General features: G+C 40.3%; 1 non-coding gene and 1 pseudogene across 1 annotated transcript; one reads left to right on the forward strand and one right to left on the reverse strand.

Moving 5' to 3' along the window:
• LOC122739632 overlaps positions 1-15,994 on the forward strand; it is a 39,377-nt pseudogene that overhangs the window by 13,040 nt on the left and 10,343 nt on the right.
• LOC122744895 lies at positions 5,042-5,148 on the reverse strand. The gene has a single exon (XR_006355231.1). It is a non-coding gene; the product is annotated as a U6 spliceosomal RNA (small nuclear RNA).

Genomic DNA, 15,994 nt, shown 5'->3' on the forward strand with positions numbered 1-15,994 from the left:
TTAACAAGGGCACAGGACAGTGGCACTGTTTCATCTCCACAGCTCTATCTCCTCTGAATGCTTCCCAAGGTGAGATTAGCTTTATTTGATGCCACATTAATACAACCCCCTAATTTTACAGATTAAGTAACTGAGGCCCAAAAAAAACTTAAGTAGTTTGTTCAAGGTCAAATAGATAGCAAATGAAGTAGTTGGGATTTGAACCCAGGTCCTTTGATTCCATACCCAATGATCTTTACACTATGCCACTGTGTGACAAGGAGCAAGTTTGAGCCTCAAGCAATTCTTGAAGAACATATTTCCCATAGGTACCATGTAGGTTATCTATATTATGAAGCATTGAATACATTGCAGTTCAAGCTCAAGACCTCTGGTGGCAGTGTAGGCTAAGAATGGTGGCCTGATATATTAGAAATACAATTGAATTTGGCAACAGACCACCTGGGTTCAAATTCTTTACCTATTAACTGTGTGATGTTGGACAAGTCATTGACTTCTCTGGGTCTCAGTTGCCTCCTCTGTGAAAGGAAGGGGATCATGGGATGTACAGAAGCTTGAAGGGGCTTGAAAGACCATTATTCTAACCCACTCATGGAATGGAAAGCCCTTGGGATTTGAAATCAGGAGATTTAAACCCCAGCTCTGCCACTTACTATCTGTATGACCTTTGGAACGTCATTTCTCTTTTCAGAAACTCACTTTCCTCTTATGAAAAACTAGGCATTCAACCAGAAGACCACTATAGGTATTTTGGACTCTTAATCCATTATTATATGATCTCTATTTAACAAAGGAGGACACTGAATCCGACAGAAACTATACTAAATGAGGGAACCCTAAGTTCTAGAGCCCCCAGTGGTAGTGTTGCAGACAGAAGGTATGGACATAGGATTTTTGCCTGCCAAGGACATGTAAATGTCCTGTTTCAACTCCTATGTAAACAATGCTTCCACTCTTCAGGAACAGAGGGGAGAAAGGGATAACTGGTTAGAAAGTAAAGGCAATTATAGAACAATGGTCTGCTTCCCACTCCCTTCCCCCTTCCTGCAAGGGGCTTAAACACACAAGAGACACATAATCCAAGGAAAGAAATGAGACCAGGTGCTCGAGCTGGTCAGGCGTGGGGAGAGGGAAGGAGACCCGGGAGAGCCATGCATCAGGGGTCCTCTTGGGAGCCTGGCCCCAGCATATGTGCATATGTGCAGGGAGCAGCTGCATGGATCAGTCACTAATTAGTTCCAGGAACAGCAGCAGCACCTTGCCAGTATTCCTCTCTTGTGTTTATTGACAAGGGACTGTGACTGTTTTGTAAGCACCTGCTGACCTTCTTGGAGAGAAGAAACAATGGAGAAGGGGAAGTTAAGTGCTTTGTCCAGATTCACAGGAACACAAGGTTGGAGGAGACATCAAAGACAATTCGGTCTAGCACCTTATTTTATACATGAGGAAACTGAAGCTCAGATAGGTTAAGTGACCTGCCCAGGTGACCTAGTAAGTAAATGTCAAAGACAGGATTTGAATCCAGGTTTTTCTTCCATGATACCAAAGGCATTGAATAAACAGGGTTAGGAATTCATAGGGTTAGGGCCAGTGTTAGCTACAATGATAGCTCTGGAGGTAAAAGAAACCTTAGAAGTCATCTAGTCTAAACCTCTCATTTTTCAGTAAGAAAACTCTAACCCTGGGAAATTAAGTGACTTGCCCAAGGTCACATGAATAGCAAGTAGCAGAAGCAGAATTTGAACCTTTGACATTCACTTCCTGAGTCAATGTTCTAGATATGTTCCATGGAACTTCTAATCATCGGCTTGGCAGGAGGTAGGACCAAAAGACCAATGTCAAGCAGAAAGCTACTAAACCTGTAATGAGCCTTTCTGAAATTAGGTGGCCTGGGTCTCAGATAACAGAAATACAAGGTAGGCCAAAAGTCACCAAGGGGTTTCAATATTTAATCATTTCTTTATTTTTTTCTTTAACTTAAAATACCATAGCATCATATACAGTATATATGTGTATGTGTGTGTGTGTGTAGGCAATGGATTTACATTATATGTGATAATTCAAATCTCATAAATGGTGTAAAATGAAAAAAAAATAATTTTCAAAAACCTATTAAAACACCTTGACTTTTCCCCCACCTTGTAAAACCATTACTAGGGCCATATTCTTAGCCTTTCTGACTCAGTGGGTCCTGTGAGAGTGAATGCTCTGCTGGCAGAGCTTCTGAGAACTCAGTCATCTTCACACTCATAATGAAGCACCAAGAGGAATGTTAGTGCAGAAGACAAGACAGTGTGGTTACTAAATTGGGAAAAAGATGCAGCAAGTGCTCCCTGGGATTTTCCTCCATTTCTTTGTCTAGACCTCTTCCTTGCCCCTCACACATATTCAAATCCCTAAGTGAATGAGTGATCTGATCAGTGTGAGAGTTCCCTCCATTCCCTCCAATGATGTTAATTGCAACTTATCCAAGCCTACCCTTAAGTGTGAGCCTCATCCATGTCTTCCCCTGAGTTCACCACAGAGGCTGGTCCTCTAGTGGAGGCCTTTCTCTTGACATCCAGAGGGTAGCAGTGACTGTCCACCTGTCACCCCTCATACGTGCCATGTGGCCAGCCACCTTCTCTTTCTGTCTTGTCATGTTAGATCCTTGGAGTCTTCTCTGACTAGCATTCTTCTCCAAAGTCCAGAAACTTGGGTGGTGCAGTGGATAGAGCACTGGCCATGGATTCAGGAGGACCTGAGTTCAATTTATCCTCAGCCACTGGACACTTAATAGTTTTGTGAGCCTGGGCAAGTCACTTAACCCCAATTACCTCCAACATCCAGGTCATCTCCACTCATCCTAATGTATATCTTGCCACTATATACCCAGATGACTGTGGAGGACAGAATGAGGCTGGAGACCTTGCACAGCCCTTCCTCATTTAAAACCAATTCACTGCATGACATCACCTTCTGATGTCATGGTCCTTTTGGAGAATGAAGGACAAACGACAACAACAACATTAATAATATTAGCTAAGATGTCTGTAGTGTATAAGAATTGCAAAATGTTTTACATAGTGTCAGAGCTGTAAAGCTAGAACGGGCCTTGGAGATCACGTACGCCAAGCATTTCTGATTTTACAGAGGAGCAAATGAAGCAAATGACTTGTCCAAGGCAATACAAACAGTCCTTGGCAGAGCTATGATTCAAACTCAAATTTTCTGACTTCAGATCTGTAGCACTACCATGGGATGCGCCATGTGTTTTCCCTTGGAAGCTTGTGTTCACAGGGTTAATCTCATGTGGTCATTTAGTTGTTGTGGTGGTTCAGTCATTTCAGGCATATCCAACTCTTTGTGACAGCATTTGGGGTTTTCTCGGTAAAGATATTGGAGCAGTTTGTGATTTGTGATTTTTTTCTCCATCTCATTTTACAGATGAGGAAACTGAGGCAAACAGCATTAAGTGGCTTGTCCAGGGTCACATAGCTAGGAAATGTATGAGGCCAGATTTGAATTCAGGTCTTCCTGACTCTAGTCCTGGTGCTCTATTCACTGTACCACCTAGCTGTCCTGGGAGGTCATTTAGGGATTATTTAAATGAAAACCTTCCTGCCTGTCCAATGTTTCACCCACCCAAGTGTCATTAGACCTGAAATTCTTCCATTATTGCTTTTTTCCTCTGAGAAGGTGGGTCTTCTGCAGGTGACTCCAAGGAGCTGATACTTGGCTACTTGGCAGAAGCCATGATCTCCTTGAAGAGTATAGGACCTACCTCTTGTGCTGAAGATTACAGCCTACCTATCAACCCTTTCCTCATCACATCAAACTTTTGCTCTTCAATTCCTGTGAATTTTCCACATGGCATCCATCTAGCTCATGAGGGACTTTCCTTTACTTATCTCTACATAGCCAACATGGTTGAGGAGTATCCCATCTTTCTCTTGGATGTCTCTCACCCTTAAGTTACATGGCCAACCCACCTCCTTTTGTGGAAACACATCTCTTTGACCATACCTTTTATACCAGTGATGTCAAACTCAAGTATAAATAGGGGCCACTAATCCATACATTATAATTCCTTTGCGAGCCACATCAACTTGGTTTTAAAATGGAATGTTATCTATGTTTAATTATGTCTTTTTTCTGCATTTTGTTCAATATTTCCCAATTACATCTTGATTTGGCTCAGACCGTACTCAGAAGTGTTGTGGACCACTGGCCATGTGTTTGACATCTATCTCTTATATCACCTTAATTATGTACTTCTTTATTAATAATCATAATAATTTTTCAGTTGTTTCAACTCTTCATTACCCTATTTGAGGTTTTCTTCACAAATATACTAGAATGGTATTCCATTTCCTTCTCTAGCTCATTATACAGATGAGGAAACTGAGGCAAACATAATTAAATGACTTGCCCAGAGCCACACAGCTAGTAAGTCTGAGGCTTGATTTGAACTCAGGAAGATGTGTCTTCCTGATTCCTAGCACAGTGCTCTATCCACTGCACCAAACAATGACAGTTAGCATTTTTATAGCACTTTAAGATTTACGATGCACTTCACAAATATTAAATTGTATCCTCACAAAAACCCTGGGAGATATTATGATTATCCCCATTTTATAGATGGGGAAACTAAGGCATACAAAGGCTTGGGGACTTACCCAGATTCCCATGGCTAATAAATATTTGAGGCAGGATTTGAACTCAGGTCTTTCAGATTCCAAGTGCTATACTTTATCCACTGTGACACTTCATGATTACTGTTATTCAGACTCCTTGTGACTTGCCCTTGTCCTTAGAATGAACCATAACTCCTTTTCTTCAGAAACTGGAGAATGAATGCATGAATTGATAAAAAAGACTATGAAATGTTTACTAATTATCAAGTAGTGTGTTAAGTAGTCTTGATACCAATGAAAAATGAGGCAAAATTAGTCAGAAATAGAGAGTCTTTGTTCAAGGAGCTCACACTGTAATTGGAGGGTGTACAGTGAGTGGCACCCACTGGGTCACCTAGCCACCTTTTAAGAGAATCTAGCTGCAGGCAGATATAAATTTCTTCATGAATTTTCGTGTCATCCTAGTGCAGGGGCCATGCTAATCTTCTCTGTATCATTCCGATTTAAGTATATATGGTATCGAAGCAAGCACCAGATATAAACTTCTGAAAATTCTAAGGGTGAACAAGTGACATGGATGGGAAGGTCCAAGAGTGTTTAAGATGCACCATCAGGTCAGATGAGAGCATCTGGGGGTCTGGAGGGTCTATCAGATCCTAGGATCCCAGAATCTATCAGATTCTAAGACCTGGAAGATCCCAAGAATCCCAAAATTTCCAATGGCCAGAGCAAATGGGAAAGTAGAGTAGTCCTCATTCTTATAGAAGGCTTCTAGTCAGTGACAGCTTATCAAAGCAGTAAGAGTAGCTATTTTGGTCTTTCCTCCAGGCTTCCCTGATAGTGTTTGGGGCAGCCCTGGGTCATGGTTGGAAGATTCCTTAAGGGGAGGAAGTTCCATCACTTTTAGAACTAAGGAATCAGTGAAAGACTATTAATATTAAAGAAAAGATGGGCCTTTATTTCAGAAAGACAGTTGGGGTTAAAGAAACCCTTGTACAATTTTCTGGGGGTTGAGTATCCTCTTACCTGTGACTCGAGTGAAACATTTAAAGTAATTCTTAGCAAGCTTTGATTGCTTTATCATATCACTTTCCTTCTAATAGGAAGAGACTAGGAAATACATAGGAAGCTGAGCAATTGGAGGGTGAGGGAGGTAGGGAAAAGAATTATTCAAAGGGAAAGAGTCTAAAAAAAAAATGAAAGAACGGTGAACCTCACCAACCTCTTAGGGAAGATTTGTCATGGCTTTCCTATTCTTCACATGTTATGACAGTGGGTAGCAACTAAGTCAATGGCCCATCAACACATCTGAGAGAAGAGCTAATTAGTTTTCTCCTCATCTTCTCCTCATCTCATGCCACATTAGAGATGTGTGGCATTGTCATTGAAATTAAAATAAAAAAGACAAAACGAACCTTTGGATGCAGCGTGGTACAGTGGGGAGAGCACTTTCTCATGTAGTCACTGGAGCTGGCTTCATATCCTTCCTCTTACACAGAACATGTATATAAACTTAGAAAAGCCATTTAAAATCGCTAGGCCTGAATTTCCTCAATTGTAAAATGAAGACTTTGGACTAGATAGCCTTTGATGTCTGCCCTCCTCCCCATCTCTAAACCTATGATCCTTTGGAGGTGAGTTTATACTCAAACTCTACCCCTTACTCCCTTTGCGATCTTGGGAAAATCACTTACCCTGCCTGATCCTTAGTTTCCCTTACCTGTAAAATGAATGGAGGTTGGATTAATGACCTCAGACATACATTCTAGCTTCACACTTATGATCCTATGAGCTCTTGAATGACTCTCAGTGTCATGACCTAGCACTAAGTGCTACGTCTGGCATTAACAACTCTATCTACCACCACCTAAATAGAGGAGGGAAGTGGATGGGAAGACATATTCCACTTGTTCCTCTACCATCTCTTTAGAGTTTCTTAGGTTCAAATGTTCACTTCAGAGTCAGCTCTGGCCAACTGAGAATCTCAAAGTCAAGAATTTCAAATCTCCACAGGCTCTTCAAATTCTAATGACAGAAGCCAATTGAAGGAGAGATTTTAGGTGACTCTTCTCAGAAAGAACCGACCTTTCTAGCCATAGCCAGCATTTCTATATGACTTTAAGGTTTGCAAAGTACTTTACAATTATATCAGCTGATTCTCACAACAACCCTGGGAGGTAAGTGCTATTATCCTGATCATATGGATGAGGTAACAGAGGTAAACAGAGGTTAAGTGACTTGCTCAGGCTCACATGGGTAATAAATATTTGAGGTTGTATTTAAACCCAATTCTTCTTGATTTCAAGTCCAATGCTCTCACCTACTGTGCCACCTAGGCATCTCTGGATCTTAATTGTTATGGAGAGCGTCATCTGCATAGACCATAATCTACAGCAGCTCCAGTTTGAAAGGCAAACTCCACCCAATGACAGAGATGAGAAATAGACCATGAGAGCTGGGAGAGACTTGAAGTATTACCACACCTTGCTAATTCCCTGATATTGTTTGTCCTTCATTTCGAAGAGGAACAATGACACCATGGAGTGATGTCTTGACTCACAAGCGAATTGAATATGAGTGAGGCAGAATTGAAAAAGTCATCAGCGGGCAGCTAGGTGGCACAGTGGATAAAGCACCGGCCCTGGATTCAGGAGGACCTGAGTTCATATTTGACCTCAGACACTTGCCACTTACTAGCCGTGTGAAATTAAGCAAGTCACTTAACCCTCATTGCCCCCCTTCCAAAAAAAAGAAAAGAAAGAAAAAGTCAGCAGCCTCACTCTCTCTTACAGAGTCATTGAAGTCCAGTAGCAAGACAAAAGTCAGGATAACTAGTGATGGCCCAAAATAGAGTGGTTGACCTTGCTGTCTTCTATGTCTGACCAAGTTCTAAGCATTCCACAGCACCTGATTTAGCAGCATTCATGACGATGGAACAAATTGTTCTCATCTGCCCATTCCTTGGGGGGAAGTCTTCACATGCTTGGAGTAGACATCCCCTAACTCACTAATGGGTTTGAGACCTATCAATTCCCCTCAGCCTGGTTTAGCCCATCTTACCAAGGAGCGGCTCAGGTGTATGCTCTTTAGAGACACTGGTGAGAGTTGTGTAGCAGGTGAACACCAAAGGAGGATGAGTAACTCTGAAAAGAGTTGACCAAGCCCTCACACCAGAAGTGCTAGTCCTCCCTGAACACTCCCTGTACCCCAATTTCCTGATAAATGAAGAGTAAACTCTGTCTGGCTCATATGCCTTTGCCACTATCACATCCTATGGAGTAACCTATTTTTTATTTCCTGTACATTTTTTGTGTTCACTGTACCCCAGAAAAGCATAAACGTCTTCACAGAGACAGCCTGCTGTTATGGGAAGGATGTTAGGTTCAGGGTTGAAAAGACTCAAATTCCATTTCTGCCTCTAATACTTGCTGATAATATGACCCTAGGATAGGGTCAGAACTGCTCTGAGCCTCAGTTTCTTTTTTTCTTCTTTTTTTTTTTTTTTTGCAGGGCAACAAAGGTTAAGTGACTTGCCCAGGGTCACACAGTTAATAAGTGTCAAGTGTAAGCTTCAGTTTCTTCATCTACAAATTGAAGAGGTCAAAGTGGATGACTCCTGAGGTCCCTACAAGTGCTCCTTCTATGAGCTCATGCTTTATGATATCATAATACTATATGTGATGCTAGGAAAATCCCTTCATCTTGCTGGGCCTCAGTTTCTTCACCAGTAAAATGAAATGGTTCAACTAGATGGTTTCTGTGGTTCCTTCCAGTTCTAAGTCTATAATTATAGTTGTTGTAACTCTGCATATGTCACTCTGAGCCTCAATTTTCTCATCTATAAAATGGAGCTAATAAAAACATCTTCCACACAGAGTACATTACCAAGAGTAGACACATTATCACCATCTGTTCACTTGTCCCATGCTAAGTGGTAGAACAGAGACTAGGACCCAAGCCACTCTGATTCCCAGTGGACTGTTTATCCTTTTTTACTACACAAGCAGCCTGTGTGTTCAATGACATTTCAGACTCCCAAATGCCCAATTAGCCACCTTGAGTGAGGAGTAATCATAGAAACTTGGTCTCTGGGATGATAGCACAAAGCTTTCTATTTGATATTAAGAAAAAAATTTAATTCATTTCTATAGTTGATTACATCCAGGCTGTGTGGGAAGCAGTGTAGGAGAGAACATTGCATGTTTCACTGTGTGATGAAATAATGGGATTTAGCAGATACTCAAAGACCCACCTGGAGATTAATCTAGACTGATTGAATCAAGTGAGAGTGATTGACTGCTGATTAGCCTACTTCAAGTTAACTGGATTGTAACCAGACCTGCCTAACCCTTAAGAAGGTATTGTTCTCAGAAGCTAGACTGTGAACTCAACTTGAGAACACCTTCAAAACCAATGGATTTGGATGACACCAACCAATCAGCTTGAAGTAGTCTGTTCCAGACCTATAAAAAGCTTGCACAATCAGCTTGCTGGGGAGTTCCTGAATAAAGAAGGTTCATGGAGGAGGACTTGAGGAAGAACCCAACCAGGCTGGAACTCTAGGCTAGATAGGCCTTTTCTTAACTTTCTGAATTCCATGTTAATACCTGTATGCTTTAATAAATGTTTAATGCCCAAAGACTGGTGCTGAAGCTTCTAATTTAAGGTGATCACACAATATAGATTTTAAACATCACAACTTCATGGCATTTTCTAGCTTATTTCCTTGTGACTGGCATGTATGTATGCACATACATACACATATTTACACAGGCAAATTCTAACTTTCTCTGGGCTTCAAAGAGGTATAAGGGGCTAAAATTCTAACTATACTGTCTTAAATATGAGTGATCGCCAATAAATTATAAGCTTTAGCAAGAGTTTAGACCTTTAAGCATTTTTTATTTATTAATTTTTTTTTTTTTTTGGTGAGGCAATTGGGGTTAAGTGACTTGCCCAGGCTCACACAACTAGTAAGTGTTAAGTGTCTGAGGCTGGGTTTGAACTCAGGTCCTCCTGAATCCAGGGCCGGTGCTCTATCCACTGCGCTACCTAGCTGCCCCCTTTTAAGCATTAATTAAGGAAAATAAAAATTTGGTTGAGAGAGAAAGGCCTATATTCATCTATCTGTCAAAGGGAGAGAGCATTTTTAGCTCCACTCTCCACCAGAGTCCAGATGAAAGAGAGTGAGAGAGCCAGTCTCCCCCTTTCTTCCTCCCACAAGCAAATGTCACTTCCTTACAGCAAAGAAAAGCCACATAGCTTGCCCTCAGGCACCTTCGCCTCATGCCAGAGCTTTCTTACAGTAAATCTCCAGCAGGTGGCATCATTCCAATCATTAAAGAGGTCAAGGTCAAGTTCTGTTCTTTTTGTACTAAATATCTCCTGTGAATGCCCTCCAAGGATCCTATCCAAGGATGCATTAAGCCTAGACAAGATCTATGAATAAGGTAATCAGGATAACCCAGTAGAACTGGAAGGAACCTCAGGGACCATCTAGACCAACAATTTGATTTTACAGATGACCACACTGAGGCAGGAAGAAGTAGGTCATGGGATCCTTAATGCAGTGCCAGAGATATTCTAGGCCACTACCTAATTTTTACAGATGATGAAACTGAAGCCAGAGTTTCAAAGGAAATTAAATGACTTGCTTGAATCACATAGCTATTATATATTTAGAGCAGAATATGAACCCAAACCTTCCTTTCCCTGTGACTAAGATTATCTACTACACCTCATCCTGGCATGGCTTCCTTGTATATTTCACTCCAACAATAAGTATTTTTCCTCTTCCTCCCTTCATCATCGTTATCCTCAGATGTACTATGCTTCTGCCATCATCAATGACCTCCATTAATGACATGAGCAGCTATAAGCTGCAATGGATAGAGTGCCAGTACTAGAGTCAGGTAGACTTATCTTTGTGAGTTCAAATTCAATCTCAGACACTTACTAGCTGTATAACCCTTGGCAAGTCACTTAAGCCTGTTTCCCTCAGTTTCCTGATATATAAAATGAACTGAGGAAACAAAAGGCAAACCATGCCAGTATCTTTGCCAAGAAAATCCCAAATGGGGTCATGAAGAGTTGAACACAACTGAAATTGATGTGGGGGATGGGTTTAATTGATCAAATGGATCGTGAGGCATCCCAAAGAATTATAAGACTCAGTGACTCAGTTTCCCAAGTTTTATTGAAAGACTGCTGACCACAGGGAGAGCACCATGGAGATAGGTGTCTCAAATAGAGGAACTAATGATGGTTATATTTATAGTGAGAAAAAGTAGGTTATCTCCTCATTATCTTAATCTCCTCCTTAGAGCAGGTTCATCAGAGGTATTATCCTAATTTGGACTTCCTGGGGTCCTAAGACAATCTCTGAGGTAGGTACCCTTTTCCTTGGAGATGTGTTTTGGGGGTTTACACACCATAAGGTGAACCTAAGGACACATTTGGCCTTCTCTGCAAATATTCCTAAAGACATGTTTAAACTTGTCAGAGCCAGAGGGTCTCCCTGTTTTGGGTATTTCTTTACTATAGATCTGCTTTCTAGGTGTCCTGTCATCTAGGAATATTAATGGCTATTAATGGTTAATTGTCCCTGATTACTGTTTCTGTTGATGTTAAGGGTTGATAGGGACAAATCCTCTTGGTTACTGTAAGAACACAAACCTTAGTTTCTCTGTTAACCCTTTTAGGTACTATTGATGAAGACTCAAGCCTCAATTTATCTGTTAACCCCTTTTTTCCTCCTCCATCAAAATGACAAAATAACAACAAAATGACCTTCTAGAGCAGTGGTTTTTAATCTGGTGTTCTTGAAATTATATGTGTGTGTGCGCGCACACGGGTACAAATGTGTGTGTGTGTGTGTGTATACACATAAATTCAACCCAATGTAAATGGTTTCTTTTATAATCTTATGTATTAGAAAATTTTATTTTGAGGTGCCCATAGGTATCAGCATATAGGCAAAGGTTTCTTTATGAGAAAAAAAGACCAACAAAAAGAAGAAGAAGAAGAAGAAGAAGAAGAAGAAGAAGAAGAAGAAGAAGAAGAAGAAAAAGAAGAAGAAGAAGAAGAAGAAGAAGAGGTTTATGGATATTGTAGTCAGAGAAAAGAGCAAAGAAGACTCATTATACAATCCTTGAAAAAAACACTCATTAAGAAGCACCAGTTCCATGTCAGGCACCCAGAATATACCAAAACACAAAGTAAGACAGTCCCTTCTCTCAAGGGACTTACATTATAATAGGGAAAAACAATACAGGGAGAGTAGGGATAACCAAAGAATGAAGTTTTGGTCTGGGGAGTTTAGGAATGGTGGATAGAGTCCTGTTCGTCAGTTGCTATGCCCTTTTCAGAAGTGATGGTTGTGTTCATTTCACAGGATCTTATATATATTTGTAGTTGTAATCCTTTTTTCAAGGAAGATTCAAAGACTGAGGCACAGAAGGGCTGTTGTTTGTCCTTCATCCTCAAAAAGGACCAATGATATCAGGAGGGTGATGTCTTGACTTGCAAGTGAATTGGGTTTAAGTGAGGCAGTTCTGTGCACAGTCATCAGCCTCACTTTCTCCTCCAGTCATCTGAATCCAGTGGCAAGACATCGGTCGGGATGACTGGTCATGACCCCAGATGCAGTAGGAGATCATGACCTTTTTAAGCTAAGTCTTTCCCTGGTCAGTTTGTCTGAGACCAAACGCATTTAGTAATTAAAGGCCAGGTAAAAATGGAAGCTAAAGATGTCCTAGTTTACCTTCACAAAAGAACTGGTCTGAGAGGGGAAGATCCTATGAGTTTGTAACCAGAACGGAAACCATTGCTATTTATGCTCACTCTGAGCCATCAAAACCCAAACAATGAGCAAGTGAGTACTGGACTGGGAACCAGGCTTTGATAAAGTCCATTGGGATGCAAATGAATCTAGTTGACTATGTCTTTCAACTCAAATCACTGTGGTTCTTAGAGAGGGATTGTTGTTGTTACTGTTGTTTATCCTTCATTCTCAAAGAGGACTATGACATCACCCTGATGCACTGAATTGAATTTAAGTGAGGCAGGGCTGTGCAAGGTCACCAACCTTACTTTCTCCTCCAGAGCCATCTGGGTCTAGTGTCAAGCATTAAGGCAATTGAGGTTAAGTGACTTGCCCAGGGTCACACAACTAGTAAGAGTCTGAGGTCAAATTTGAACTCAGTACCTCCTAACTTCAGGGCCAGTGCTCTAGCCACTGTGCCACCTAACAGGGGGATTGAGTGAATTGTTATAGGTCAAACAGATAGTAAGTGGCAGAATTAGGATTCAACCCTAGATCACCTGAGCCCAAACCCAGCACACTGTAAGATCTGTCTCAATTTGATTTGATTACTATTCCCATGGTGGTGCCTTTCTGCTTAAATTCCCTCTCCTTTATCCTGTATATGTCTTGCATGTACATTATTGTTTACATTGTATCTCCTCCATTAGACTGTACGCTCCTTGAAGGCAGGGACGATCCTATTTCATTTTGTTTCCCCAGTATTTATGGTGGCTGGTACATAGATGTTTGTTGACCGACTGAAGAGGTGGAAATCAATCAATTGTAGGGGAGGGAGGTTATTGGCAGGACAGATGACATGATGTCCAGGTTAAGTGGGATATGAAGCAGCTGGGGCTGCCTAGGTATAGCTGAAACTGTGCTTAACTACTCACCAATGAGGACATCTCAGCCCCAGGAGAGCATTCAAAAGTCAAGTGGATTAACATGAGGTGGGGCTTCTGGACTTCAGGACCAGAGTCTGCTATTATAGATGGGGGGAAAGGGAGCAAGTTGGAGAAGAAAGAATACTGGATTGAGTCAGGTGATATGGGTATGGGTCCAAAACCTAGCTCTAGAATTTATTATGTATACAAACTTCAACACTAAAATTCTATAAATATCAATTTCCTCTTCCCTTCAATGGGACTAATAATTTTTTGTACTACCAAACTCAAAATTGTAATTCTTCACCGTTAGATGATGTTCTAGTATTCAAACCAGTGCATGATCGCTAGGAGACTGTGTGTGCTATGTAGAGCAGAGGTGTCAAACTCTGGTCCTAGGGTTTTAGTCTACAAATCCCTGGGGGGTGGGGATGGAAAATAAAATGAAAATGGAACTGGAAAAGGGTTAACAAAATAATTAAAAATATAATTCAACATAAACAATTTTTTTGTTTACTAAGTCAATATTTAGCCTGTAGGAATCCATTTCTATTTGAATTTGATACCATTGATAGAAGTTTTCTATCAGAGACAAACACAGGGCCATTCAGAGACCTGCCCAAGTTCTCAAATAAAATCCAACCTGCTCTGTTTCTGAAAGATATATATATATATATATGTATGTATGTATGTATGTATGTATAAATTCATAAATATATTTTTAAATTCATATATATTATCTACTGCTAACTGGAAATACAGGAAAGAAAGAAAAAAGTGCTTACTATTAAAACCTGAAATGTCAGGCTGACTTATTGAATACCCTGAATTGTAAAGCCTTTTTTAAATGTAGTTTGCTTATTTTTAAATATATACAGTTACCCACCAAAGCCCTCTGAAGACAGTGGTGTACAATGAAAATGGATCTGGGGGGCGGCTAGGTGGCGCAGTGGATAAAGCACCGGCCCTGGATTCAGGAGTACCTGAGTTCAAATCCGGCCTCAGACACTTGACACTTAGTAGCTGTGTGACCCTGGGCAAGTCACTTAACCCCCATTGCCCCGCAAAAAAAAAAAAAAAGAAAAGAAAATGGATCTGGAGTTAGAGTCCTATATTTGAATCCCAGATCTATCATTTAACACTTATGATCTTTGAAAAGTCACAACCTTGTTGAGCCTCAGTTTCTTTATCTGTAAAAGTAGGTGCTTGAGTTCTTGTGGATGGGGGGTGGGAATGTAAGGGGGAGGAGAAATTGGAACACAAAGTTTTTTAAAAATTGATGTTAAAATTTTGTTTTTACATATATTTTGGAAAATAAAATTCTATTCAGAAAAAAAAAATTTAAAAAGGAGCTGCTGGTTGGACCAGATCAGGGCTATTTAACCTGAAGTCAGTAAGTCTGTTTTTAGAATATATTTTAATAATTCTATTTCAAAATAGCTAATTTCCTTATGATCTTTATTTTATTTTATGAATTTAAAATATTATTCTTGGCAGAAATATGTTTAATGTGATTGTACATGTATAACCTATATCAGATTGTTTTCTGTCTTGGGAAGTTGGGAGGGAAGGCAGGGATTTGAAACTCAAAATTTTATAAAAACAAATGCTGAAACTATCTTTACATGTGACTGGAAAATAATAAATTACTTTTATGATTTAAAAAATATTATTCTCAGAAGGATTTTATAAGTGTCACTAGACTGCCTAAGGGGTCTATGACACATGAAAAAAGGTTAAGTTCTCTCTGCCTTTAAGTCTAGGATGCTGTGGTCACTTTATTTCTTTGGGACTCAGTTTCTTCACATGTAAAATGAGGTAGTTGGATTAATGACCTCTAAGATCGTTTCCAGTTCTGTAGTCCTAGTCCTATAAGTGGCACCTGAACTAAACCCTGAAGTTAGCTAAGAGTTTTAAGAGTCATGGAGATGACTATTGGGCTCTCTTCTAAGGACTGAATGAGCTAAGTTGGAATAACACGATTCAAGTGGGCAGCGAGGTAATGAATTTTCTTCAGCAACAACATCTCCAAACCTAAATCTCAGTTCAATTAATTTCAACAAATATATTGCATTGCCTGCTGTCTGGGGGAGAGGGGGAGCGAGGGAGGGAGGTAGAAAAATTTGAAATTGGCAATTTTATGTAAAAAAATGCTGAAAGCTATCTCTGCGTGTAACTAGAAAATAATAAAATACTTTTATTTTAAAAAACAAACAAAAAAAAACCAAATATTTATGTCCAAGGTTCTGCACAATGTCCTGGATATAAAGACAAGACAAGAGGAAAAGAAAAGAAAAAAAAATTCCTGCCCCTTGTGTTCAATGAGCTTTTCTTCCACTTGAATTTTGGCAGGAAGAGGGAAGGGAAATAACATGATTACTGGTGGGTGAATACAAATACCTAAAACAAAACAAAATATATGAGAGAGGAGGAGAGGAGAGGAAAGAAAAAGAAGGGAGAGAGGAAAAGGAGAAAAGAGAGAAGTGGGGAAAGAGAGGAAAGAAGAGAGAATGATGGAGGGGGAGAGAGAGAGAGAGACAGAGACAGAGACAGAAACAGACAGAGACAGAGAGACAGAAAAAGAGACAGAGACATGGAGACAGAGAGAGACACACACACACAGAGACAGAAAAACAGAGACACGGGGACAGACAGGGACAGACAGAGAGGAAAAAACTAACAATGCAAAG

Source organism: Dromiciops gliroides, chromosome 2, assembly GCF_019393635.1.
Source record: "Dromiciops gliroides isolate mDroGli1 chromosome 2, mDroGli1.pri, whole genome shotgun sequence".
Taxonomy (NCBI): Eukaryota; Metazoa; Chordata; class Mammalia; order Microbiotheria; family Microbiotheriidae; genus Dromiciops; species Dromiciops gliroides.